Genomic DNA, 22,262 nt, shown 5'->3' with positions numbered 1-22,262 from the left:
TGGTGAGATTGGCATGTCTTAGACACCGGGTTTCGCAAAGGAGCTGAGCTGAGAACCAACTGGCGGTGAGTTGGACCGAGGGGCAGGAAAAGATTCTTTACAGAGCTTGTACGGTGGGATTATCTGAAAGAGGCCTCTGTCCCTGATATCCACAAATCCCATATCGTCATCCCACCTGCAGTCTATGGACTTTGCTAAAGATGACAATGAGGTCACAGAACTATCAAGAACAACTGAGCTTGTTAGGTAAAGCCATGGAAGGGCAAGGATCCAAAGGAGACACCTGGACAGGGACTTGAACCCTGGACCCTCAGATTAAAAGTCTGATGCTCTTCCATCTGAGCTACCCAGGTAACAAGAGTCATGTGTTTGTCCTCTGGGACACATATTGTCTTTCTTTTCTGTAAAAACGTGATCTCTTATCCTCTCATTTTACTGTAGGTACTGGTGAGGATTTGCAGTTAGATATTATTAAATGGTCATTTCAGACAAGAGCCAAGGGAAGGATTTGATTCTAGGGGAAACATCGCTAGGCTGTATTATGACGTGTGATCACCCAACCTACAAAGCCCTAGGTAAGTCAATGGTATAATGGGTGAGGCCTGGGAGCTTCTGAAGGAGGACCTTCTTCAAATTCCACCTCCACTTGATGGACGTTTGCAAGCTGCACCATCTGTGTTTGTTTTCTCATTTGATGGCAATGATCCACGTAGTTGTAGGCCGTATAATGAAGTCCTACCAACAAACCTACCAAGCCCTAGATGGTGACCAAAATAGCTTTGCCGAAACCCAGGATCAAACTAGGGTCCTTTAGATCTTCAGTCTAACGCTCTCCCAGCTGAGCTATTTCGGCACGTTTTGCAATGGAAAGTGCTCAAAAATTGCATTCTAATCACCAGTCAGGTCTACAGCTGGCCAAACTGCACTACAGCTGCCATTCTGAGACACTGGATCAATGTGAAGTGAACTTTTAAGCTTTGGATTTAACAGTGAACTGTGATGAACTTTGCTCTCTTAAAGAGCAAAGTTGCTCTCTTAAAGTAAGACAGAAAAAAAGTGAAAGTGTAACGTGTCGAGAAACCCAGGGCGGATTTGGTGAGATTGGCATGTCTTAGACACCGGGTTTCGCAAAGGAGCTGAGCTGAGAACCAACTGGCGGTGAGTTGGACCGAGGGGCAGGAAAAGATTCTTTACAGAGCTTGTACGGTGGGATTATCTGAAAGAGGCCTCTGTCCCTGATATCCACAAATCCCATATCGTCATCCCACCTGCAGTCTATGGACTTTGCTAAAGATGACAATGAGGTCACAGAACTATCAAGAACAACTGAGCTTGTTAGGTAAAGCCATGGAAGGGCAAGGATCCAAAGGAGACACCTGGACAGGGACTTGAACCCTGGACCCTCAGATTAAAAGTCTGATGCTCTTCCATCTGAGCTACCCAGGCAACAAGAGTCACGTGTTTGTCCTCTGGGACACATATTGTCTTTCTTTTCTGTAAAAACGTGATCTCTTATCCTCTCATTTTACTGTAGGTACTGGTGAGGATTTGCAGTTAGATATTATTAAATGGTCATTTCAGACAAGAGCCAAGGGAAGGATTTGATTCTAGGGGAAACATCGCTAGGCTGTATTATGACGTGTGATCACCCAACCTACAAAGCCCTAGGTAAGTCAATGGTATAATGGGTGAGGCCTGGGAGCTTCTGAAGGAGGACCTTCTTCAAATTCCACCTCCACTTGATGGATGTTTGCAAGCTGCACCATCTGTGTTTGTTTTCTCATTTGATGGCAATGATCCACGTAGTTGTAGGCCGTATAATGAAGTCCTACCAACAAACCTACCAAGCCCTAGATGGTGACCAAAATAGCTTTGCCGAAACCCAGGATCGAACTAGGGTCCTTTAGATCTTCAGTCTAACGCTCTCCCAGCTGAGCTATTTCGGCACGTTTTGCAATGGAAAGTGCTCAAAAATTGCATTCTAATCACCAGTCAGGTCTACAGCTGGCCAAACTGCACTACAGCTGCCATTCTGAGACACTGGATCAATGTGAAGTGAACTTTTAAGCTTTGGATTTAACAGTGAACTGTGATGAACTTTGCTCTCTTAAAGAGCAAAGTTGCTCTCTTAAAGTAAGACAGAAAAAAAGTGAAAGTGTAGCGTGTCGAGAAACCCAGGGCGGATTTGGTGAGATTGGCATGTCTTAGACACCGGGTTTCGCAAAGGAGCTGAGCTGAGAACCAACTGGCGGTGAGTTGGACCGAGGGGCAGGAAAAGATTCTTTACAGAGCTTGTACGGTGGGATTATCTGAAAGAGGCCTCTGTCCCTGATATCCACAAATCCCATATCGTCATCCCACCTGCAGTCTATGGACTTTGCTAAAGATGACAATGAGGTCACAGAACTATCAAGAACAACTGAGCTTGTTAGGTAAAGCCATGGAAGGGCAAGGATCCAAAGGAGACACCTGGACAGGGACTTGAACCCTGGACCCTCAGATTAAAAGTCTGATGCTCTTCCATCTGAGCTACCCAGGTAACAAGAGTCATGTGTTTGTCCTCTGGGACACATATTGTCTTTCTTTTCTGTAAAAACGTGATCTCTTATCCTCTCATTTTACTGTAGGTACTGGTGAGGATTTGCAGTTAGATATTATTAAATGGTCATTTCAGACAAGAGCCAAGGGAAGGATTTGATTCTAGGGGAAACATCGCTAGGCTGTATTATGACGTGTGATCACCCAACCTACAAAGCCCTAGGTAAGTCAATGGTATAATGGGTGAGGCCTGGGAGCTTCTGAAGGAGGACCTTCTTCAAATTCCACCTCCACTTGATGGACGTTTGCAAGCTGCACCATCTGTGTTTGTTTTCTCATTTGATGGCAATGATCCACGTAGTTGTAGGCCGTATAATGAAGTCCTACCAACAAACCTACCAAGCCCTAGATGGTGACCAAAATAGCTTTGCCGAAACCCAGGATCGAACTAGGGTCCTTTAGATCTTCAGTCTAACGCTCTCCCAGCTGAGCTATTTCGGCACGTTTTGCAATGGAAAGTGCTCAAAAATTGCATTCTAATCACCAGTCAGGTCTACAGCTGGCCAAACTGCACTACAGCTGCCATTCTGAGACACTGGATCAATGTGAAGTGAACTTTTAAGCTTTGGATTTAACAGTGAACTGTGATGAACTTTGCTCTCTTAAATGTTGTCCCACCCAAAGTAAGACAGAAAAAAAGTGAAAGTGTAACGTGTCGAGAAACCCAGGGCGGATTTGGTGAGATTGGCATGTCTTAGACACCGGGTTTCGCAAAGGAGCTGAGCTGAGAACCAACTGGCGGTGAGTTGGACCGAGGGGCAGGAAAAGATTCTTTACAGAGCTTGTACGGTGGGATTATCTGAAAGAGGCCTCTGTCCCTGATATCCACAAATCCCATATCGTCATCCCACCTGCAGTCTATGGACTTTGCTAAAGATGACAATGAGGTCACAGAACTATCAAGAACAACTGAGCTTGTTAGGTAAAGCCATGGAAGGGCAAGGATCCAAAGGAGACACCTGGACAGGGACTTGAACCCTGGACCCTCAGATTAAAAGTCTGATGCTCTTCCATCTGAGCTACCCAGGTAACAAGAGTCACGTGTTTGTCCTCTGGGACACATATTGTCTTTCTTTTCTGTAAAAACGTGATCTCTTATCCTCTCATTTTACTGTAGGTACTGGTGAGGATTTGCAGTTAGATATTATTAAATGGTCATTTCAGACAAGAGCCAAGGGAAGGATTTGATTCTAGGGGAAACATCGCTAGGCTGTATTATGACGTGTGATCACCCAACCTACCAAGCCCTAGGTAAGTCAATGGTATAATGGGTGAGGCCTGGGAGCTTCTGAAGGAGGACCTTCTTCAAATTCCACCTCCACTTGATGGACGTTTGCAAGCTGCACCATCTGTGTTTGTTTTCTCATTTGATGGCAATGATCCACGTAGTTGTAGGCCGTATAATGAAGTCCTACCAACAAACCTACCAAGCCCTAGATGGTGACCAAAATAGCTTTGCCGAAACCCAGGATCGAACTAGGGTCCTTTAGATCTTCAGTCTAACGCTCTCCCAGCTGAGCTATTTCGGCACGTTTTGCAATGGAAAGTGCTCAAAAATTGCATTCTAATCACCAGTCAGGTCTACAGCTGGCCAAACTGCACTACAGCTGCCATTCTGAGACACTGGATCAATGTGAAGTGAACTTTTAAGCTTTGGATTTAACAGTGAACTGTGATGAACTTTGCTCTCTTAAATGTTGTCCCACCCAAAGTAAGACAGAAAAAAGTGAAAGTGTAGCGTGTCGAGAAACCCAGGGCGGATTTGGTGAGATTGGCATGTCTTAGACACCGGGTTTTGCAAAGGAGCTGAGCTGAGAACCAACTGGCGGTGAGTTGGACCGAGGGGCAGGAAAAGATTCTTTACAGAGCTTGTACGGTGGGATTATCTGAAAGAGGCCTCTGTCCCTGATATCCACAAATCCCATATCGTCATCCCACCTGCAGTCTATGGACTTTGCTAAAGATGACAATGAGGTCACAGAACTATCAAGAACAACTGAGCTTGTTAGGTAAAGCCATGGAAGGGCAAGGATCCAAAGGAGACACCTGGACAGGGACTTGAACCCTGGACCCTCAGATTAAAAGTCTGATGCTCTTCCATCTGAGCTACCCAGGTAACAAGAGTCAAATGTTTGTCCTCTGGGACACATATTGTCTTTCTTTTCTGTAAAAACGTGATCTCTTATCCTCTCATTTTACTGTAGGTACTGGTGAGGATTTGCAGTTAGATATTATTAAATGGTCATTTCAGACAAGAGCCAATTGAAGGATTTGATTCTAGGGGAAACATCGCTAGGCTGTATTATGACGTGTGATCACCCAACCTACAAAGCCCTAGGTAAGTCAATGGTATAATGGGTGAGGCCTGGGAGCTTCTGAAGGAGGACCTTCTTCAAATTCCACCTCCACTTGATGGACGTTTGCAAGCTGCACCATCTGTGTTTGTTTTCTCATTTGATGGCAATGATCCACGTAGTTGTAGGCCGTATAATGAAGTCCTACCAACAAACCTACCAAGCCCTAGATGGTGACCAAAATAGCTTTGCCGAAACCCAGGATCGAACTAGGGTCCTTTAGATCTTCAGTCTAACACTCTCCCAGCTGAGCTATTTCGGCACGTTTTGCAATGGAAAGTGCTCAAAAATTGCATTCTAATGACCAGTCAGGTCTACAGCTGGCCAAACTGCACTACAGCTGCCATTCTGAGACACTGGATCAATGTGAAGTGAACTTTTAAGCTTTGGATTTAACAGTGAACTGTGATGAACTTTGCTCTCTTAAAGAGCAAAGTTGCTCTCTTAAAGTAAGACAGAAAAAAAGTGAAAGTGTAACGTGTCGAGAAACCCAGGGCGGATTTGGTGAGATTGGCATGTCTTAGACACCGGGTTTCGCAAAGGAGCTGAGCTGAGAACCAACTGGCGGTGAGTTGGACCGAGGGGCAGGAAAAGATTCTTTACAGAGCTTGTACGGTGGGATTATCTGAAAGAGGCCTCTGTCCCTGATATCCACAAATCCCATATCGTCATCCCACCTGCAGTCTATGGACTTTGCTAAAGATGACAATGAGGTCACAGAACTATCAAGAACAACTGAGCTTGTTAGGTAAAGCCATGGAAAGGCAAGGATCCAAAGGAGACACCTGGACAGGGACTTGAACCCTGGACCCTCAGATTAAAAGTCTGATGCTCTTCCATCTGAGCTACCCAGGTAACAAGAGTCATGTGTTTGTCCTCTGGGACACATATTGTCTTTCTTTTCTGTAAAAACGTGATCTCTTATCCTCTCATTTTACTGTAGGTACTGGTGAGGATTTGCAGTTAGATATTATTAAATGGTCATTTCAGACAAGAGCCAAGGGAAGGATTTGATTCTAGGGGAAACATCGCTAGGCTGTATTATGACGTGTGATCACCCAACCTACAAAGCCCTAGGTAAGTCAATGGTATAATGGGTGAGGCCTGGGAGCTTCTGAAGGAGGACCTTCTTCAAATTCCACCTCCACTTGATGGACGTTTGCAAGCTGCACCATCTGTGTTTGTTTTCTCATTTGATGGCAATGATCCACGTAGTTGTAGGCCGTATAATGAAGTCCTACCAACAAACCTACCAAGCCCTAGATGGTGACCAAAATAGCTTTGCCGAAACCCAGGATCGAACTAGGGTCCTTTAGAGGTTCAGTCTAACGCTCTCCCAGCTGAGCTATTTCGGCACGTTTTGCAATGGAAAGTGCTCAAAAATTGCATTCTAATCACCAGTCAGGTCTACAGCTGGCCAAACTGCACTACAGCTGCCATTCTGAGACACTGGATCAATGTGAAGTGAACTTTTAAGCTTTGGATTTAACAGTGAACTGTGATGAACTTTGCTCTCTTAAATGTTGTCCCACCCAAAGTAAGACAGAAAAAAAGTGAAAGTGTAACGTGTCGAGAAACCCAGGGCGGATTTGGTGAGATTGGCATGTCTTAGACACCGGGTTTCGCAAAGGAGCTGAGCTGAGAACCAACTGGCGGTGAGTTGGACCGAGGGGCAGGAAGAGATTCTTTACAGAGCTTGTACGGTGGGATTATCTGAAAGAGGCCTCTGTCCCTGATATCCACAAATCCCATATCGTCATGCCACCTGCAGTCTATGGACTTTGCTAAAGATGACAATGAGGTCACAGAACTATCAAGAACAACTGAGCTTGTTAGGTAAAGCCATGGAAGGGCAAGGATCCAAAGGAGACACCTGGACAGGGACTTGAAACCTGGACCCTCAGATTAAAAGTCTGATGCTCTTCCATCTGAGCTACCCAGGTAACAAGAGTCACGTGTTTGTCCTCTGGGACACATATTGTCTTTCTTTTCTGTAAAAACGTGATCTCTTATCCTCTCATTTTACTGTAGGTACTGGTGAGGATTTGCAGTTAGATATTATTAAATGGTCATTTCAGACAAGAGCCAAGGGAAGGATTTGATTCTAGGGGAAACATCGCTAGGCTGTATTATGACGTGTGATCACCCAACCTACCAAGCCCTAGGTAAGTCAATGGTATAATGGGTGAGGCCTGGGAGCTTCTGAAGGAGGACCTTCTTCAAATTCCACCTCCACTTGATGGACGTTTGCAAGCTGCACCATCTGTGTTTGTTTTCTCATTTGATGGCAATGATCCACGTAGTTGTAGGCCGTATAATGAAGTCCTACCAACAAACCTACCAAGCCCTAGATGGTGACCAAAATAGCTTTGCCGAAACCCAGGATCGAACTAGGGTCCTTTAGATCTTCAGTCTAACGCTCTCCCAGCTGAGCTATTTCGGCACGTTTTGCAATGGAAAGTGCTCAAAAATTGCATTCTAATCACCAGTCAGGTCTACAGCTGGCCAAACTGCACTACAGCTGCCATTCTGAGACACTGGATCAATGTGAAGTGAACTTTTAAGCTTTGGATTTAACAGTGAACTGTGATGAACTTTGCTCTCTTAAATGTTGTCCTACCCAAAGTAAGACAGAAAAAAAGTGAAAGTGTAGCGTGTCGAGAAACCCAGGGCGGATTTGGTGAGATTGGCATGTCTTAGACACCGGGTTTTGCAAAGGAGCTGAGCTGAGAACCAACTGGCGGTGAGTTGGACCAAGGGGCAGGAAAAGATTCTTTACAGAGCTTGTACGGTGGGATTATCTGAAAGAGGCCTCTGTCCCTGATATCCACAAATCCCATATCGTCATCCCACCTGCAGTCTATGGACTTTGCTAAAGATGACAATGAGGTCACAGAACTATCAAGAACAACTGAGCTTGTTAGGTAAAGCCATGGAAGGGCAAGGATCCAAAGGAGACACCTGGACAGGGACTTGAACCCTGGACCCTCAGATTAAAAGTCTGATGCTCTTCCATCTGAGCTACCCAGGTAACAAGAGTCAAATGTTTGTCCTCTGGGACACATATTGTCTTTCTTTTCTGTAAAAACGTGATCTCTTATCCTCTCATTTTACTGTAGGTACTGGTGAGGATTTGCAGTTAGATATTATTAAATGGTCATTTCAGACAAGAGCCAATTGAAGGATTTGATTCTAGGGGAAACATCGCTAGGCTGTATTATGACGTGTGATCACCCAACCTACAAAGCCCTAGGTAAGTCAATGGTATAATGGGTGAGGCCTGGGAGCTTCTGAAGGAGGACCTTCTTCAAATTCCACCTCCACTTGATGGACGTTTGCAAGCTGCACCATCTGTGTTTGTTTTCTCATTTGATGGCAATGATCCACGTAGTTGTAGGCCGTATAATGAAGTCCTACCAACAAACCTACCAAGCCCTAGATGGTGACCAAAATAGCTTTGCCGAAACCCAGGATCGAACTAGGGTCCTTTAGAGCTTCAGTCTAACGCTCTCCCAGCTGAGCTATTTCGGCACGTTTTGCAATGGAAAGTGCTCAAAAATTGCATTCTAATCACCAGTCAGGTCTACAGCTGGCCAAACTGCACTACAGCTGCCATTCTGAGACACTGGATCAATGTGAAGTGAACTTTTAAGCTTTGGATTTAACAGTGAACTGTGATGAACTTTGCTCTCTTAATGTTGTTCCACCCAAAGTAAGACAGAAAAAAAGTGAAAGTGTAGCGTGTCGAGAAACCCAGGGCGGATTTGGTGAGATTGGCATGTCTTAGACACCGGGTTTCGCAAAGGAGCTGAGCTGAGAACCAACTGGCGGTGAGTTGGACCGAGGGGCAGGAAAAGATTCTTCACAGAGCTTGTACGGTGGGATTATCTGAAAGAGGCCTCTGTCCCTGATATCCACAAATCCCATATCGTCATCCCACCTGCAGTCTATGGACTTTGCTAAAGATGACAATGAGGTCACAGAACTATCAAGAACAACTGAGCTTGTTAGGTAAAGCCATGGAAGGGCAAGGATCCAAAGGAGACACCTGGACAGGGACTTGAACCCTGGACCCTCAGATTAAAAGTCTGATGCTCTTCCATCTGAGCTACCCAGGTAACAAGAGTCACGTGTTTGTCCTCTGGGACACATATTGTCTTTCTTTTCTGTAAAAACGTGATCTCTTATCCTCTCATTTTACTGTAGGTACTGGTGAGGATTTGCAGTTAGATATTATTAAATGGTCATTTCAGACAAGAGCCAAGGGAAGGATTTGATTCTAGGGGAAACATCGCTAGGCTGTATTATGACGTGTGATCACCCAACCTACAAAGCCCTAGGTAAGTCAATGGTATAATGGGTGAGGCCTGGGAGCTTCTGAAGGAGGACCTTCTTCAAATTCCACCTCCACTTGATGGACGTTTGCAAGCTGCACCATCTGTGTTTGTTTTCTCATTTGATGGCAATGATCCACGTAGTTGTAGGCCGTATAATGAAGTCCTACCAAAAAACCTACCAAGCCCTAGATGGTGACCAAAATAGCTTTGCCGAAACCCAGGATCGAACTAGGGTCCTTTAGATCTTCAGTCTAACACTCTCCCAGCTGAGCTATTTCGGCACGTTTTGCAATGGAAAGTGCTCAAAAATTGCATTCTAATGACCAGTCAGGTCTACAGCTGGCCAAACTGCACTACAGCTGCCATTCTGAGAGACTGGATCAATGTGAAGTGAACTTTTAAGCTTTGGATTTAACAGTGAACTGTGATGAACTTTACTCTCTTAAAGAGCAAAGTTGCTCTCTTAAAGTAAGACAGAAAAAAAGTGAAAGTGTAGCGTGTCGAGAAACCCAGGGCGGATTTGGTGAGATTGGCATGTCTTAGACACCGGGTTTTGCAAAGGAGCTGAGCTGAGAACCAACTGGCGGTGAGTTGGACCGAGGGGCAGGAAAAGATTCTTTACAGAGCTTGTACGGTGGGATTATCTGAAAGAGGCCTCTGTCCCTGATATCCACAAATCCCATATCGTCATCCCACCTGCAGTCTATGGACTTTGCTAAAGATGACAATGAGGTCACAGAACTATCAAGAACAACTGAGCTTGTTAGGTAAAGCCATGGAAGGGCAAGGATCCAAAGGAGACACCTGGACAGGGACTTGAACCCTGGACCCTCAGATTAAAAGTCTGATGCTCTTCCATCTGAGCTACCCAGGTAACAAGAGTCAAATGTTTGTCCTCTGGGACACATATTGTCTTTCTTTTCTGTAAAAACGTGATCTCTTATCCTCTCATTTTACTGTAGGTACTGGTGAGGATTTGCAGTTAGATATTATTAAATGGTCATTTCAGACAAGAGCCAATTGAAGGATTTGATTCTAGGGGAAACATCGCTAGGCTGTATTATGACGTGTGATCACCCAACCTACAAAGCCCTAGGTAAGTCAATGGTATAATGGGTGAGGCCTGGGAGCTTCTGAAGGAGGACCTTCTTCAAATTCCACCTCCACTTGATGGACGTTTGCAAGCTGCACCATCTGTGTTTGTTTTCTCATTTGATGGCAATGATCCACGTAGTTGTAGGCCGTATAATGAAGTCCTACCAACAAACCTACCAAGCCCTAGATGGTGACCAAAATAGCTTTGCCGAAACCCAGGATCGAACTAGGGTCCTTTAGATCTTCAGTCTAACACTCTCCCAGCTGAGCTATTTCGGCACGTTTTGCAATGGAAAGTGCTCAAAAATTGCATTCTAATGACCAGTCAGGTCTACAGCTGGCCAAACTGCACTACAGCTGCCATTCTGAGACACTGGATCAATGTGAAGTGAACTTTTAAGCTTTGGATTTAACAGTGAACTGTGATGAACTTTGCTCTCTTAAAGAGCAAAGTTGCTCTCTTAAAGTAAGACAGAAAAAAAGTGAAAGTGTAACGTGTCGAGAAACCCAGGGCGGATTTGGTGAGATTGGCATGTCTTAGACACCGGGTTTCGCAAAGGAGCTGAGCTGAGAACCAACTGGCGGTGAGTTGGACCGAGGGGCAGGAAGAGATTCTTTACAGAGCTTGTACGGTGGGATTATCTGAAAGAGGCCTCTGTCCCTGATATCCACAAATCCCATATCGTCATGCCACCTGCAGTCTATGGACTTTGCTAAAGATGACAATGAGGTCACAGAACTATCAAGAACAACTGAGCTTGTTAGGTAAAGCCATGGAAGGGCAAGGATCCAAAGGAGACACCTGGACAGGGACTTGAAACCTGGACCCTCAGATTAAAAGTCTGATGCTCTTCCATCTGAGCTACCCAGGTAACAAGAGTCACGTGTTTGTCCTCTGGGACACATATTGTCTTTCTTTTCTGTAAAAACGTGATCTCTTATCCTCTCATTTTACTGTAGGTACTGGTGAGGATTTGCAGTTAGATATTATTAAATGGTCATTTCAGACAAGAGCCAAGGGAAGGATTTGATTCTAGGGGAAACATCGCTAGGCTGTATTATGACGTGTGATCACCCAACCTACCAAGCCCTAGGTAAGTCAATGGTATAATGGGTGAGGCCTGGGAGCTTCTGAAGGAGGACCTTCTTCAAATTCCACCTCCACTTGATGGACGTTTGCAAGCTGCACCATCTGTGTTTGTTTTCTCATTTGATGGCAATGATCCACGTAGTTGTAGGCCGTATAATGAAGTCCTACCAACAAACCTACCAAGCCCTAGATGGTGACCAAAATAGCTTTGCCGAAACCCAGGATCGAACTAGGGTCCTTTAGATCTTCAGTCTAACGCTCTCCCAGCTGAGCTATTTCGGCACGTTTTGCAATGGAAAGTGCTCAAAAATTGCATTCTAATCACCAGTCAGGTCTACAGCTGGCCAAACTGCACTACAGCTGCCATTCTGAGACACTGGATCAATGTGAAGTGAACTTTTAAGCTTTGGATTTAACAGTGAACTGTGATGAACTTTGCTCTCTTAAATGTTGTCCTACCCAAAGTAAGACAGAAAAAAAGTGAAAGTGTAGCGTGTCGAGAAACCCAGGGCGGATTTGGTGAGATTGGCATGTCTTAGACACCGGGTTTTGCAAAGGAGCTGAGCTGAGAACCAACTGGCGGTGAGTTGGACCAAGGGGCAGGAAAAGATTCTTTACAGAGCTTGTACGGTGGGATTATCTGAAAGAGGCCTCTGTCCCTGATATCCACAAATCCCATATCGTCATCCCACCTGCAGTCTATGGACTTTGCTAAAGATGACAATGAGGTCACAGAACTATCAAGAACAACTGAGCTTGTTAGGTAAAGCCATGGAAGGGCAAGGATCCAAAGGAGACACCTGGACAGGGACTTGAACCCTGGACCCTCAGATTAAAAGTCTGATGCTCTTCCATCTGAGCTACCCAGGTAACAAGAGTCAAATGTTTGTCCTCTGGGACACATATTGTCTTTCTTTTCTGTAAAAACGTGATCTCTTATCCTCTCATTTTACTGTAGGTACTGGTGAGGATTTGCAGTTAGATATTATTAAATGGTCATTTCAGACAAGAGCCAATTGAAGGATTTGATTCTAGGGGAAACATCGCTAGGCTGTATTATGACGTGTGATCACCCAACCTACAAAGCCCTAGGTAAGTCAATGGTATAATGGGTGAGGCCTGGGAGCTTCTGAAGGAGGACCTTCTTCAAATTCCACCTCCACTTGATGGACGTTTGCAAGCTGCACCATCTGTGTTTGTTTTCTCATTTGATGGCAATGATCCACGTAGTTGTAGGCCGTATAATGAAGTCCTACCAACAAACCTACCAAGCCCTAGATGGTGACCAAAATAGCTTTGCCGAAACCCAGGATCGAACTAGGGTCCTTTAGAGCTTCAGTCTAACGCTCTCCCAGCTGAGCTATTTCGGCACGTTTTGCAATGGAAAGTGCTCAAAAATTGCATTCTAATGACCAGTCAGGTCTACAGCTGGCCAAACTGCACTACAGCTGCCATTCTGAGACACTGGATCAATGTGAAGTGAACTTTTAAGCTTTGGATTTAACAGTGAACTGTGATGAACTTTGCTCTCTTAATGTTGTTCCACCCAAAGTAAGACAGAAAAAAAGTGAAAGTGTAGCGTGTCGAGAAACCCAGGGCGGATTTGGTGAGATTGGCATGTCTTAGACACCGGGTTTCGCAAAGGAGCTGAGCTGAGAACCAACTGGCGGTGAGTTGGACCGAGGGGCAGGAAAAGATTCTTCACAGAGCTTGTACGGTGGGATTATCTGAAAGAGGCCTCTGTCCCTGATATCCACAAATCCCATATCGTCATCCCACCTGCAGTCTATGGACTTTGCTAAAGATGACAATGAGGTCACAGAACTATCAAGAACAACTGAGCTTGTTAGGTAAAGCCATGGAAGGGCAAGGATCCAAAGGAGACACCTGGACAGGGACTTGAACCCTGGACCCTCAGATTAAAAGTCTGATGCTCTTCCATCTGAGCTACCCAGGTAACAAGAGTCACGTGTTTGTCCTCTGGGACACATATTGTCTTTCTTTTCTGTAAAAACGTGATCTCTTATCCTCTCATTTTACTGTAGGTACTGGTGAGGATTTGCAGTTAGATATTATTAAATGGTCATTTCAGACAAGAGCCAAGGGAAGGATTTGATTCTAGGGGAAACATCGCTAGGCTGTATTATGACGTGTGATCACCCAACCTACAAAGCCCTAGGTAAGTCAATGGTATAATGGGTGAGGCCTGGGAGCTTCTGAAGGAGGACCTTCTTCAAATTCCACCTCCACTTGATGGACGTTTGCAAGCTGCACCATCTGTGTTTGTTTTCTCATTTGATGGCAATGATCCACGTAGTTGTAGGCCGTATAATGAAGTCCTACCAAAAAACCTACCAAGCCCTAGATGGTGACCAAAATAGCTTTGCCGAAACCCAGGATCGAACTAGGGTCCTTTAGATCTTCAGTCTAACACTCTCCCAGCTGAGCTATTTCGGCACGTTTTGCAATGGAAAGTGCTCAAAAATTGCATTCTAATGACCAGTCAGGTCTACAGCTGGCCAAACTGCACTACAGCTGCCATTCTGAGAGACTGGATCAATGTGAAGTGAACTTTTAAGCTTTGGATTTAACAGTGAACTGTGATGAACTTTACTCTCTTAAAGAGCAAAGTTACTCTCTTAAAGTAAGACAGAAAAAAAGTGAAAGTGTAGCGTGTCGAGAAACCCAGGGCGGATTTGGTGAGATTGGCATGTCTTAGACACCGGGTTTTGCAAAGGAGCTGAGCTGAGAACCAACTGGCGGTGAGTTGGACCGAGGGGCAGGAAAAGATTCTTTACAGAGCTTGTACGGTGGGATTATCTGAAAGAGGCCTCTGTCCCTGATATCCACAAATCCCATATCGTCATCCCACCTGCAGTCTATGGACTTTGCTAAAGATGACAATGAGGTCACAGAACTATCAAGAACAACTGAGCTTGTTAGGTAAAGCCATGGAAGGGCAAGGATCCAAAGGAGACACCTGGACAGGGACTTGAACCCTGGACCCTCAGATTAAAAGTCTGATGCTCTTCCATCTGAGCTACCCAGGTAACAAGAGTCAAATGTTTGTCCTCTGGGACACATATTGTCTTTCTTTTCTGTAAAAACGTGATCTCTTATCCTCTCATTTTACTGTAGGTACTGGTGAGGATTTGCAGTTAGATATTATTAAATGGTCATTTCAGACAAGAGCCAATTGAAGGATTTGATTCTAGGGGAAACATCGCTAGGCTGTATTATGACGTGTGATCACCCAACCTACAAAGCCCTAGGTAAGTCAATGGTATAATGGGTGAGGCCTGGGAGCTTCTGAAGGAGGACCTTCTTCAAATTCCACCTCCACTTGATGGACGTTTGCAAGCTGCACCATCTGTGTTTGTTTTCTCATTTGATGGCAATGATCCACGTAGTTGTAGGCCGTATAATGAAGTCCTACCAACAAACCTACCAAGCCCTAGATGGTGACCAAAATAGCTTTGCCGAAACCCAGGATCGAACTAGGGTCCTTTAGATCTTCAGTCTAACACTCTCCCAGCTGAGCTATTTCGGCACGTTTTGCAATGGAAAGTGCTCAAAAATTGCATTCTAATGACCAGTCAGGTCTACAGCTGGCCAAACTGCACTACAGCTGCCATTCTGAGACACTGGATCAATGTGAAGTGAACTTTTAAGCTTTGGATTTAACAGTGAACTGTGATGAACTTTGCTCTCTTAAAGAGCAAAGTTGCTCTCTTAAAGTAAGACAGAAAAAAAGTGAAAGTGTAACGTGTCGAGAAACCCAGGGCGGATTTGGTGAGATTGGCATGTCTTAGACACCGGGTTTCGCAAAGGAGCTGAGCTGAGAACCAACTGGCGGTGAGTTGGACCGAGGGGCAGGAAGAGATTCTTTACAGAGCTTGTACGGTGGGATTATCTGAAAGAGGCCTCTGTCCCTGATATCCACAAATCCCATATCGTCATGCCACCTGCAGTCTATGGACTTTGCTAAAGATGACAATGAGGTCACAGAACTATCAAGAACAACTGAGCTTGTTAGGTAAAGCCATGGAAGGGCAAGGATCCAAAGGAGACACCTGGACAGGGACTTGAAACCTGGACCCTCAGATTAAAAGTCTGATGCTCTTCCATCTGAGCTACCCAGGTAACAAGAGTCACGTGTTTGTCCTCTGGGACACATATTGTCTTTCTTTTCTGTAAAAACGTGATCTCTTATCCTCTCATTTTACTGTAGGTACTGGTGAGGATTTGCAGTTAGATATTATTAAATGGTCATTTCAGACAAGAGCCAAGGGAAGGATTTGATTCTAGGGGAAACATCGCTAGGCTGTATTATGACGTGTGATCACCCAACCTACCAAGCCCTAGGTAAGTCAATGGTATAATGGGTGAGGCCTGGGAGCTTCTGAAGGAGGACCTTCTTCAAATTCCACCTCCACTTGATGGACGTTTGCAAGCTGCACCATCTGTGTTTGTTTTCTCATTTGATGGCAATGATCCACGTAGTTGTAGGCCGTATAATGAAGTCCTACCAACAAACCTACCAAGCCCTAGATGGTGACCAAAATAGCTTTGCCGAAACCCAGGATCGAACTAGGGTCCTTTAGATCTTCAGTCTAACGCTCTCCCAGCTGAGCTATTTCGGCACGTTTTGCAATGGAAAGTGCTCAAAAATTGCATTCTAATGACCAGTCAGGTCTACAGCTGGCCAAACTGCACTACAGCTGCCATTCTGAGACACTGGATCAATGTGAAGTGAACTTTTAAGCTTTGGATTTAACAGTGAACTGTGATGAACTTTGCTCTCTTAAATGTTGTCCCACCCAAAGTAAGACAGAAAAAAAGTGAAAGTGTAACGTGTCGAGAAACCCAGGGCGGATTTGGTGAGATTGGCATGTCTTAGACACCGGGTTTCGCAAAGGAGCTGAGCTGAGAACCAACTGGCGGTGAGTTGGACCGAGGGGCAGGAAAAGATTCTTTACAGAGCTTGTACGGTGGGATTATCTGAAAGAGGCCTCTGTCCCTGATATCCACAAATCCCATATCGTCATCCCACCTGCAGTCTATGGACTTTGCTAAAGATGACAATGAGGTCACAGAACTATCAAGAACAACTGAGCTTGTTAGGTAAAGCCATGGAAGGGCAAGGATCCAAAGGAGACACCTGGACAGGGACTTGAACCCTGGACCCTCAGATTAAAAGTCTGATGCTCTTCCATCTGAGCTACCCAGGTAACAAGAGTCAAATGTTTGTCCTCTGGGACACATATTGTCTTTCTTTTCTGTAAAAACGTGATCTCTTATCCTCTCATTTTACTGTAGGTACTGGTGAGGATTTGCAGTTAGATATTATTAAATGGTCATTTCAGACAAGAGCCAATTGAAGGATTTGATTCTAGGGGAAACATCGCTAGGCTGTATTATGACGTGTGATCACCCAACCTACAAAGCCCTAGGTAAGTCAATGGTATAATGGGTGAGGCCTGGGAGCTTCTGAAGGAGGACCTTCTTCAAATTCCACCTCCACTTGATGGACGTTTGCAAGCTGCACCATCTGTGTTTGTTTTCTCATTTGATGGCAATGATCCACGTAGTTGTAGGCCGTATAATGAAGTCCTACCAACAAACCTACCAAGCCCTAGATGGTGACCAAAATAGCTTTGCCGAAACCCAGGATCGAACTAGGGTCCTTTAGATCTTCAGTCTAACACTCTCCCAGCTGAGCTATTTCGGCACGTTTTGCAATGGAAAGTGCTCAAAAATTGCATTCTAATGACCAGTCAGGTCTACAGCTGGCCAAACTGCACTACAGCTGCCATTCTGAGACACTGGATCAATGTGAAGTGAACTTTTAAGCTTTGGATTTAACAGTGAACTGTGATGAACTTTGCTCTCTTAAAGAGCAAAGTTGCTCTCTTAAAGTAAGACAGAAAAAAAGTGAAAGTGTAACGTGTCGAGAAACCCAGGGCGGATTTGGTGAGATTGGCATGTCTTAGACACCGGGTTTCGCAAAGGAGCTGAGCTGAGAACCAACTGGCGGTGAGTTGGACCGAGGGGCAGGAAAAGATTCTTTACAGAGCTTGTACGGTGGGATTATCTGAAAGAGGCCTCTGTCCCTGATATCCACAAATCCCATATCGTCATCCCACCTGCAGTCTATGGACTTTGCTAAAGATGACAATGAGGTCACAGAACTATCAAGAACAACTGAGCTTGTTAGGTAAAGCCATGGAAAGGCAAGGATCCAAAGGAGACACCTGGACAGGGACTTGAACCCTGGACCCTCAGATTAAAAGTCTGATGCTCTTCCATCTGAGCTACCCAGGTAACAAGAGTCATGTGTTTGTCCTCTGGGACACATATTGTCTTTCTTTTCTGTAAAAACGTGATCTCTTATCCTCTCATTTTACTGTAGGTACTGGTGAGGATTTGCAGTTAGATATTATTAAATGGTCATTTCAGACAAGAGCCAAGGGAAGGATTTGATTCTAGGGGAAACATCGCTAGGCTGTATTATGACGTGTGATCACCCAACCTACAAAGCCCTAGGTAAGTCAATGGTATAATGGGTGAGGCCTGGGAGCTTCTGAAGGAGGACCTTCTTCAAATTCCACCTCCACTTGATGGACGTTTGCAAGCTGCACCATCTGTGTTTGTTTTCTCATTTGATGGCAATGATCCACGTAGTTGTAGGCCGTATAATGAAGTCCTACCAACAAACCTACCAAGCCCTAGATGGTGACCAAAATAGCTTTGCCGAAACCCAGGATCGAACTAGGGTCCTTTAGAGGTTCAGTCTAACGCTCTCCCAGCTGAGCTATTTCAGCACGTTTTGCAATGGAAAGTGCTCAAAAATTGCATTCTAATGACCAGTCAGGTCTACAGCTGGCCAAACTGCACTACAGCTGCCATTCTGAGACACTGGATCAATGTGAAGTGAACTTTTAAGCTTTGGATTTAACAGTGAACTGTGATGAACTTTGCTCTCTTAATGTTGTTCCACCCAAAGTAAGACAGAAAAAAAGTGAAAGTGTAGCGTGTCGAGAAACCCAGGGCGGATTTGGTGAGATTGGCATGTCTTAGACACCGGGTTTTGCAAAGGAGCTGAGCTGAGAACCAACTGGCGGTGAGTTGGACCGAGGGGCAGGAAAAGATTCTTCACAGAGCTTGTACGGTGGGATTATCTGAAAGAGGCCTCTGTCCCTGATATCCACAAATCCCATATCGTCATCCCACCTGCAGTCTATGGACTTTGCTAAAGATGACAATGAGGTCACAGAACTATCAAGAACAACTGAGCTTGTTAGGTAAAGCCATGGAAGGGCAAGGATCCAAAGGAGACACCTGGACAGGGACTTGAACCCTGGACCCTCAGATTAAAAGTCTGATGCTCTTCCATCTGAGCTACCCAGGTAACAAGAGTCACGTGTTTGTCCTCTGGGACACATATTGTCTTTCTTTTCTGTAAAAACGTGATCTCTTATCCTCTCATTTTACTGTAGGTACTGGTGAGGATTTGCAGTTAGATATTATTAAATGGTCATTTCAGACAAGAGCCAAGGGAAGGATTTGATTCTAGGGGAAACATCGCTAGGCTGTATTATGACGTGTGATCACCCAACCTACAAAGCCCTAGGTAAGTCAATGGTATAATGGGTGAGGCCTGGGAGCTTCTGAAGGAGGACCTTCTTCAAATTCCACCTCCACTTGATGGACGTTTGCAAGCTGCACCATCTGTGTTTGTTTTCTCATTTGATGGCAATGATCCACGTAGTTGTAGGCCGTATAATGAAGTCCTACCAAAAAACCTACCAAGGCCTAGATGGTGACCAAAATAGCTTTGCCGAAACCCAGGATCGAACTAGGGTCCTTTAGATCTTCAGTCTAACGCTCTCCCAGCTGAGCTATTTCGGCACGTTTTGCAATGGAAAGTGCTCAAAAATTGCATTCTAATGACCAGTCAGGTCTACAGCTGGCCAAACTGCACTACAGCTGCCATTCTGAGACACTGGATCAATGTGAAGTGAACTTTTAAGCTTTGGATTTAACAGTGAACTGTGATGAACTTTGCTCTCTTAAATGTTGTCCCACCCAAAGTAAGACAGAAAAAAAGTGAAAGTGTAACGTGTCGAGAAACCCAGGGCGGATTTGGTGAGATTGGCATGTCTTAGACACCGGGTTTCGGAAAGGAGCTGAGCTGAGAACCAACTGGCGGTGAGTTGGACCGAGGGGCAGGAAAAGATTCTTTACAGAGCTTGTACGGTGGGATTATCTGAAAGAGGCCTCTGTCCCTGATATCCACAAATCCCATATCGTCATCCCACCTGCAGTCTATGGACTTTGCTAAAGATGACAATGAGGTCACAGAACTATCAAGAACAACTGAGCTTGTTAGGTAAAGCCATGGAAGGGCAAGGATCCAAAGGAGACACCTGGACAGGGACTTGAACCCTGGACCCTCAGATTAAAAGTCTGATGCTCTTCCATCTGAGCTACCCAGGCAACAAGAGTCACGTGTTTGTCCTCTGGGACACATATTGTCTTTCTTTTCTGTAAAAACGTGATCTCTTATCCTCTCATTTTACTGTAGGTACTGGTGAGGATTTGCAGTTAGATATTATTAAATGGTCATTTCAGACAAGAGCCAAGGGAAGGATTTGATTCTAGGGGAAACATCGCTAGGCTGTATTATGACGTGTGATCACCCAACCTACAAAGCCCTAGGTAAGTCAATGGTATAATGGGTGAGGCCTGGGAGCTTCTGAAGGAGGACCTTCTTCAAATTCCACCTCCACTTGATGGACGTTTGCAAGCTGCACCATCTGTGTTTGTTTTCTCATTTGATGGCAATGATCCACGTAGTTGTAGGCCGTATAATGAAGTCCTACCAACAAACCTACCAAGCCCTAGATGGTGACCAAAATAGCCTTGCCGAAACCCAGGATCGAACTAGGGTCCTTTAGATCTTCAGTCTAACACTCTCCCAGCTGAGCTATTTCGGCACGTTTTGCAATGGAAAGTGCTCAAAAATTGCATTCTAATCACCAGTCAGGTCTACAGCTGGCCAAACTGCACTACAGCTGCCATTCTGAGACACTGGATCAATGTGAAGTGAACTTTTAAGCTTTGGATTTAACAGTGAACTGTGATGAACTTTGCTCTCTTAAATGTTGTCCCACCCAAAGTAAGACAGAAAAAAAGTGAAAGTGTAACGTGTCGAGAAACCCAGGGCGGATTTGGTGAGATTGGCATGTCTTAGACACCGGGTTTCGCAAAGGAGCTGAGCTGAGAACCAACTGGCGGTGAGTTGGACCGAGGGGCAGGAAAAGATTCTTTACAGAGCTTGTACGGTGGGATTATCTGAAAGAGGCCTCTGTCCCTGATATCCACAAATCCCATATCGTCATCCCACCTGCAGTCTATGGACTTTGCTAAAGATGACAATGAGGTCACAGAACTATCAAGAACAACTGAGCTTGTTAGGTAAAGCCATGGAAGGGCAAGGATCCAAAGGAGACACCTGGACAGGGACTTGAACCCTGGACCCTCAGATTAAAAGTCTGATGCTCTTCCATCTGAGCTACCCAGGCAACAAGAGTCACGTGTTTGTCCTCTGGGACACATATTGTCTTTCTTTTCTGTAAAAACATGATCTCTTATCCTCTCATTTTACTGTAGGTACTGGTGAGGATTTGCAGTTAGATATTATTAAATGGTAATTTCAGACAAGAGCCAAGGGAAGGATTTGATTCTAGGGGAAACATCGCTAGGCTGTATTATGACGTGTGATCACCCAACCTACAAAGCCCTAGGTAAGTCAATGGTATAATGGGTGAGGCCTGGGAGCTTCTGAAGGAGGACCTTCTTCAAATTCCACCTCCACTTGATGGACGTTTGCAAGCTGCACCATCTGTGTTTGTTTTCTCATTTGATGGCAATGATCCACGTAGTTGTAGGCCGTATAATGAAGTCCTACCAACAAACCTACCAAGCCCTAGATGGTGACCAAAATAGCTTTGCCGAAACCCAGGATCGAACTAGGGTCCTTTAGATCTTCAGTCTAACGCTCTCCCAGCTGAGCTATTTCGGCACGTTTTGCAATGGAAAGTGCTCAAAAATTGCATTCTAATCACCAGTCAGGTCTACAGCTGGCCAAACTGCACTACAGCTGCCATTCTGAGACACTGGATCAATGTGAAGTGAACTTTTAAGCTTTGGATTTAACAGTGAACTGTGATGAACTTTGCTCTCTTAAATGTTGTCCAACCCAAAGTAAGACAGAAAAAAAGTGAAAGTGTAGCGTGTCGAGAAACCCAGGGCGGATTTGGTGAGATTGGCATGTCTTAGACACCGGGTTTCGCAAAGGAGCTGAGCTGAGAACCAACTGGCGGTGAGTTGGACCGAGGGGCAGGAAAAGATTCTTTACAGAGCTTGTACGGTGGGATTATCTGAAAGAGGCCTCTGTCCCTGATATCCACAAATCCCATATCGTCATCCCACCTGCAGTCTATGGACTTTGCTAAAGATGACAATGAGGTCACAGAACTATCAAGAACAACTGAGCTTGTTAGGTAAAGCCATGGAAGGGCAAGGATCCAAAGGAGACACCTGGACAGGGACTTGAACCCTGGACCCTCAGATTAAAAGTCTGATGCTCTTCCATCTGAGCTACCCAGGTAACAAGAGTCACGTGTTTGTCCTCTGGGACACATATTGTCTTTCTTTTCTGTAAAAACGTGATCTCTTATCCTCTCATTTTACTGTAGGTACTGGTGAGGATTTGCAGTTAGA

General features: G+C 45.0%; 39 non-coding genes across 39 annotated transcripts; all 39 read right to left on the bottom strand.

Moving 5' to 3' along the window:
• Positions 1-280: 280 nt before the first annotated feature.
• On the bottom strand, positions 281-353 carry trnak-uuu (transfer RNA lysine (anticodon UUU)). Its single transcript has one exon. It is a non-coding gene; the product is annotated as a tRNA-Lys (tRNA).
• A 427-nt stretch (positions 354-780) lies between these two features.
• Positions 781-853, bottom strand: trnaf-gaa (transfer RNA phenylalanine (anticodon GAA)). The gene has a single exon. It is a non-coding gene; the product is annotated as a tRNA-Phe (tRNA).
• Positions 854-1,373: 520 nt separating this feature from the next.
• trnak-uuu (transfer RNA lysine (anticodon UUU)) lies at positions 1,374-1,446 on the bottom strand. Its single transcript has one exon. It is a non-coding gene; the product is annotated as a tRNA-Lys (tRNA).
• Positions 1,447-1,873: 427 nt separating this feature from the next.
• trnaf-gaa (transfer RNA phenylalanine (anticodon GAA)) lies at positions 1,874-1,946 on the bottom strand. Its single transcript has one exon. It is a non-coding gene; the product is annotated as a tRNA-Phe (tRNA).
• A 520-nt stretch (positions 1,947-2,466) lies between these two features.
• On the bottom strand, positions 2,467-2,539 carry trnak-uuu (transfer RNA lysine (anticodon UUU)). The gene has a single exon. It is a non-coding gene; the product is annotated as a tRNA-Lys (tRNA).
• Positions 2,540-2,966: 427 nt separating this feature from the next.
• Positions 2,967-3,039, bottom strand: trnaf-gaa (transfer RNA phenylalanine (anticodon GAA)). The gene has a single exon. It is a non-coding gene; the product is annotated as a tRNA-Phe (tRNA).
• Positions 3,040-3,554: 515 nt separating this feature from the next.
• On the bottom strand, positions 3,555-3,627 carry trnak-uuu (transfer RNA lysine (anticodon UUU)). Its single transcript has one exon. It is a non-coding gene; the product is annotated as a tRNA-Lys (tRNA).
• A 427-nt stretch (positions 3,628-4,054) lies between these two features.
• On the bottom strand, positions 4,055-4,127 carry trnaf-gaa (transfer RNA phenylalanine (anticodon GAA)). The gene has a single exon. It is a non-coding gene; the product is annotated as a tRNA-Phe (tRNA).
• Positions 4,128-4,641: 514 nt separating this feature from the next.
• On the bottom strand, positions 4,642-4,714 carry trnak-uuu (transfer RNA lysine (anticodon UUU)). The gene has a single exon. It is a non-coding gene; the product is annotated as a tRNA-Lys (tRNA).
• Positions 4,715-5,141: 427 nt separating this feature from the next.
• On the bottom strand, positions 5,142-5,214 carry trnaf-gaa (transfer RNA phenylalanine (anticodon GAA)). Its single transcript has one exon. It is a non-coding gene; the product is annotated as a tRNA-Phe (tRNA).
• Positions 5,215-5,734: 520 nt separating this feature from the next.
• trnak-uuu (transfer RNA lysine (anticodon UUU)) lies at positions 5,735-5,807 on the bottom strand. Its single transcript has one exon. It is a non-coding gene; the product is annotated as a tRNA-Lys (tRNA).
• A 427-nt stretch (positions 5,808-6,234) lies between these two features.
• On the bottom strand, positions 6,235-6,307 carry trnaf-gaa (transfer RNA phenylalanine (anticodon GAA)). Its single transcript has one exon. It is a non-coding gene; the product is annotated as a tRNA-Phe (tRNA).
• Positions 6,308-6,822: 515 nt separating this feature from the next.
• On the bottom strand, positions 6,823-6,895 carry trnak-uuu (transfer RNA lysine (anticodon UUU)). The gene has a single exon. It is a non-coding gene; the product is annotated as a tRNA-Lys (tRNA).
• Positions 6,896-7,322: 427 nt separating this feature from the next.
• On the bottom strand, positions 7,323-7,395 carry trnaf-gaa (transfer RNA phenylalanine (anticodon GAA)). Its single transcript has one exon. It is a non-coding gene; the product is annotated as a tRNA-Phe (tRNA).
• Positions 7,396-7,910: 515 nt separating this feature from the next.
• On the bottom strand, positions 7,911-7,983 carry trnak-uuu (transfer RNA lysine (anticodon UUU)). Its single transcript has one exon. It is a non-coding gene; the product is annotated as a tRNA-Lys (tRNA).
• Positions 7,984-8,410: 427 nt separating this feature from the next.
• trnaf-gaa (transfer RNA phenylalanine (anticodon GAA)) lies at positions 8,411-8,483 on the bottom strand. The gene has a single exon. It is a non-coding gene; the product is annotated as a tRNA-Phe (tRNA).
• A 514-nt stretch (positions 8,484-8,997) lies between these two features.
• On the bottom strand, positions 8,998-9,070 carry trnak-uuu (transfer RNA lysine (anticodon UUU)). The gene has a single exon. It is a non-coding gene; the product is annotated as a tRNA-Lys (tRNA).
• A 427-nt stretch (positions 9,071-9,497) lies between these two features.
• trnaf-gaa (transfer RNA phenylalanine (anticodon GAA)) lies at positions 9,498-9,570 on the bottom strand. Its single transcript has one exon. It is a non-coding gene; the product is annotated as a tRNA-Phe (tRNA).
• A 520-nt stretch (positions 9,571-10,090) lies between these two features.
• trnak-uuu (transfer RNA lysine (anticodon UUU)) lies at positions 10,091-10,163 on the bottom strand. Its single transcript has one exon. It is a non-coding gene; the product is annotated as a tRNA-Lys (tRNA).
• A 427-nt stretch (positions 10,164-10,590) lies between these two features.
• On the bottom strand, positions 10,591-10,663 carry trnaf-gaa (transfer RNA phenylalanine (anticodon GAA)). The gene has a single exon. It is a non-coding gene; the product is annotated as a tRNA-Phe (tRNA).
• Positions 10,664-11,183: 520 nt separating this feature from the next.
• On the bottom strand, positions 11,184-11,256 carry trnak-uuu (transfer RNA lysine (anticodon UUU)). The gene has a single exon. It is a non-coding gene; the product is annotated as a tRNA-Lys (tRNA).
• A 427-nt stretch (positions 11,257-11,683) lies between these two features.
• On the bottom strand, positions 11,684-11,756 carry trnaf-gaa (transfer RNA phenylalanine (anticodon GAA)). Its single transcript has one exon. It is a non-coding gene; the product is annotated as a tRNA-Phe (tRNA).
• A 515-nt stretch (positions 11,757-12,271) lies between these two features.
• On the bottom strand, positions 12,272-12,344 carry trnak-uuu (transfer RNA lysine (anticodon UUU)). Its single transcript has one exon. It is a non-coding gene; the product is annotated as a tRNA-Lys (tRNA).
• Positions 12,345-12,771: 427 nt separating this feature from the next.
• Positions 12,772-12,844, bottom strand: trnaf-gaa (transfer RNA phenylalanine (anticodon GAA)). Its single transcript has one exon. It is a non-coding gene; the product is annotated as a tRNA-Phe (tRNA).
• Positions 12,845-13,358: 514 nt separating this feature from the next.
• trnak-uuu (transfer RNA lysine (anticodon UUU)) lies at positions 13,359-13,431 on the bottom strand. Its single transcript has one exon. It is a non-coding gene; the product is annotated as a tRNA-Lys (tRNA).
• A 427-nt stretch (positions 13,432-13,858) lies between these two features.
• Positions 13,859-13,931, bottom strand: trnaf-gaa (transfer RNA phenylalanine (anticodon GAA)). Its single transcript has one exon. It is a non-coding gene; the product is annotated as a tRNA-Phe (tRNA).
• A 520-nt stretch (positions 13,932-14,451) lies between these two features.
• trnak-uuu (transfer RNA lysine (anticodon UUU)) lies at positions 14,452-14,524 on the bottom strand. The gene has a single exon. It is a non-coding gene; the product is annotated as a tRNA-Lys (tRNA).
• A 427-nt stretch (positions 14,525-14,951) lies between these two features.
• Positions 14,952-15,024, bottom strand: trnaf-gaa (transfer RNA phenylalanine (anticodon GAA)). The gene has a single exon. It is a non-coding gene; the product is annotated as a tRNA-Phe (tRNA).
• Positions 15,025-16,044: 1,020 nt separating this feature from the next.
• On the bottom strand, positions 16,045-16,117 carry trnaf-gaa (transfer RNA phenylalanine (anticodon GAA)). The gene has a single exon. It is a non-coding gene; the product is annotated as a tRNA-Phe (tRNA).
• A 515-nt stretch (positions 16,118-16,632) lies between these two features.
• Positions 16,633-16,705, bottom strand: trnak-uuu (transfer RNA lysine (anticodon UUU)). Its single transcript has one exon. It is a non-coding gene; the product is annotated as a tRNA-Lys (tRNA).
• Positions 16,706-17,132: 427 nt separating this feature from the next.
• On the bottom strand, positions 17,133-17,205 carry trnaf-gaa (transfer RNA phenylalanine (anticodon GAA)). The gene has a single exon. It is a non-coding gene; the product is annotated as a tRNA-Phe (tRNA).
• Positions 17,206-17,725: 520 nt separating this feature from the next.
• trnak-uuu (transfer RNA lysine (anticodon UUU)) lies at positions 17,726-17,798 on the bottom strand. The gene has a single exon. It is a non-coding gene; the product is annotated as a tRNA-Lys (tRNA).
• Positions 17,799-18,812: 1,014 nt separating this feature from the next.
• trnak-uuu (transfer RNA lysine (anticodon UUU)) lies at positions 18,813-18,885 on the bottom strand. Its single transcript has one exon. It is a non-coding gene; the product is annotated as a tRNA-Lys (tRNA).
• Positions 18,886-19,312: 427 nt separating this feature from the next.
• Positions 19,313-19,385, bottom strand: trnaf-gaa (transfer RNA phenylalanine (anticodon GAA)). Its single transcript has one exon. It is a non-coding gene; the product is annotated as a tRNA-Phe (tRNA).
• A 515-nt stretch (positions 19,386-19,900) lies between these two features.
• Positions 19,901-19,973, bottom strand: trnak-uuu (transfer RNA lysine (anticodon UUU)). The gene has a single exon. It is a non-coding gene; the product is annotated as a tRNA-Lys (tRNA).
• A 427-nt stretch (positions 19,974-20,400) lies between these two features.
• Positions 20,401-20,473, bottom strand: trnaf-gaa (transfer RNA phenylalanine (anticodon GAA)). The gene has a single exon. It is a non-coding gene; the product is annotated as a tRNA-Phe (tRNA).
• Positions 20,474-20,988: 515 nt separating this feature from the next.
• On the bottom strand, positions 20,989-21,061 carry trnak-uuu (transfer RNA lysine (anticodon UUU)). The gene has a single exon. It is a non-coding gene; the product is annotated as a tRNA-Lys (tRNA).
• A 427-nt stretch (positions 21,062-21,488) lies between these two features.
• trnaf-gaa (transfer RNA phenylalanine (anticodon GAA)) lies at positions 21,489-21,561 on the bottom strand. Its single transcript has one exon. It is a non-coding gene; the product is annotated as a tRNA-Phe (tRNA).
• Positions 21,562-22,076: 515 nt separating this feature from the next.
• Positions 22,077-22,149, bottom strand: trnak-uuu (transfer RNA lysine (anticodon UUU)). The gene has a single exon. It is a non-coding gene; the product is annotated as a tRNA-Lys (tRNA).
• Between the last annotated feature and the right edge of the window lie 113 nt (positions 22,150-22,262).

The sequence above is a fragment of the Mchenga conophoros genome, linkage group LG5, assembly GCF_057382185.1.
Source record: "Mchenga conophoros isolate Kocher_MC1m ecotype Shallow Benthic linkage group LG5, M_conophoros_male_GT1.1, whole genome shotgun sequence".
Taxonomy (NCBI): domain Eukaryota; kingdom Metazoa; phylum Chordata; class Actinopteri; order Cichliformes; family Cichlidae; genus Mchenga; species Mchenga conophoros.
This window is presented reverse-complemented; position numbering and strand designations above follow the sequence as displayed.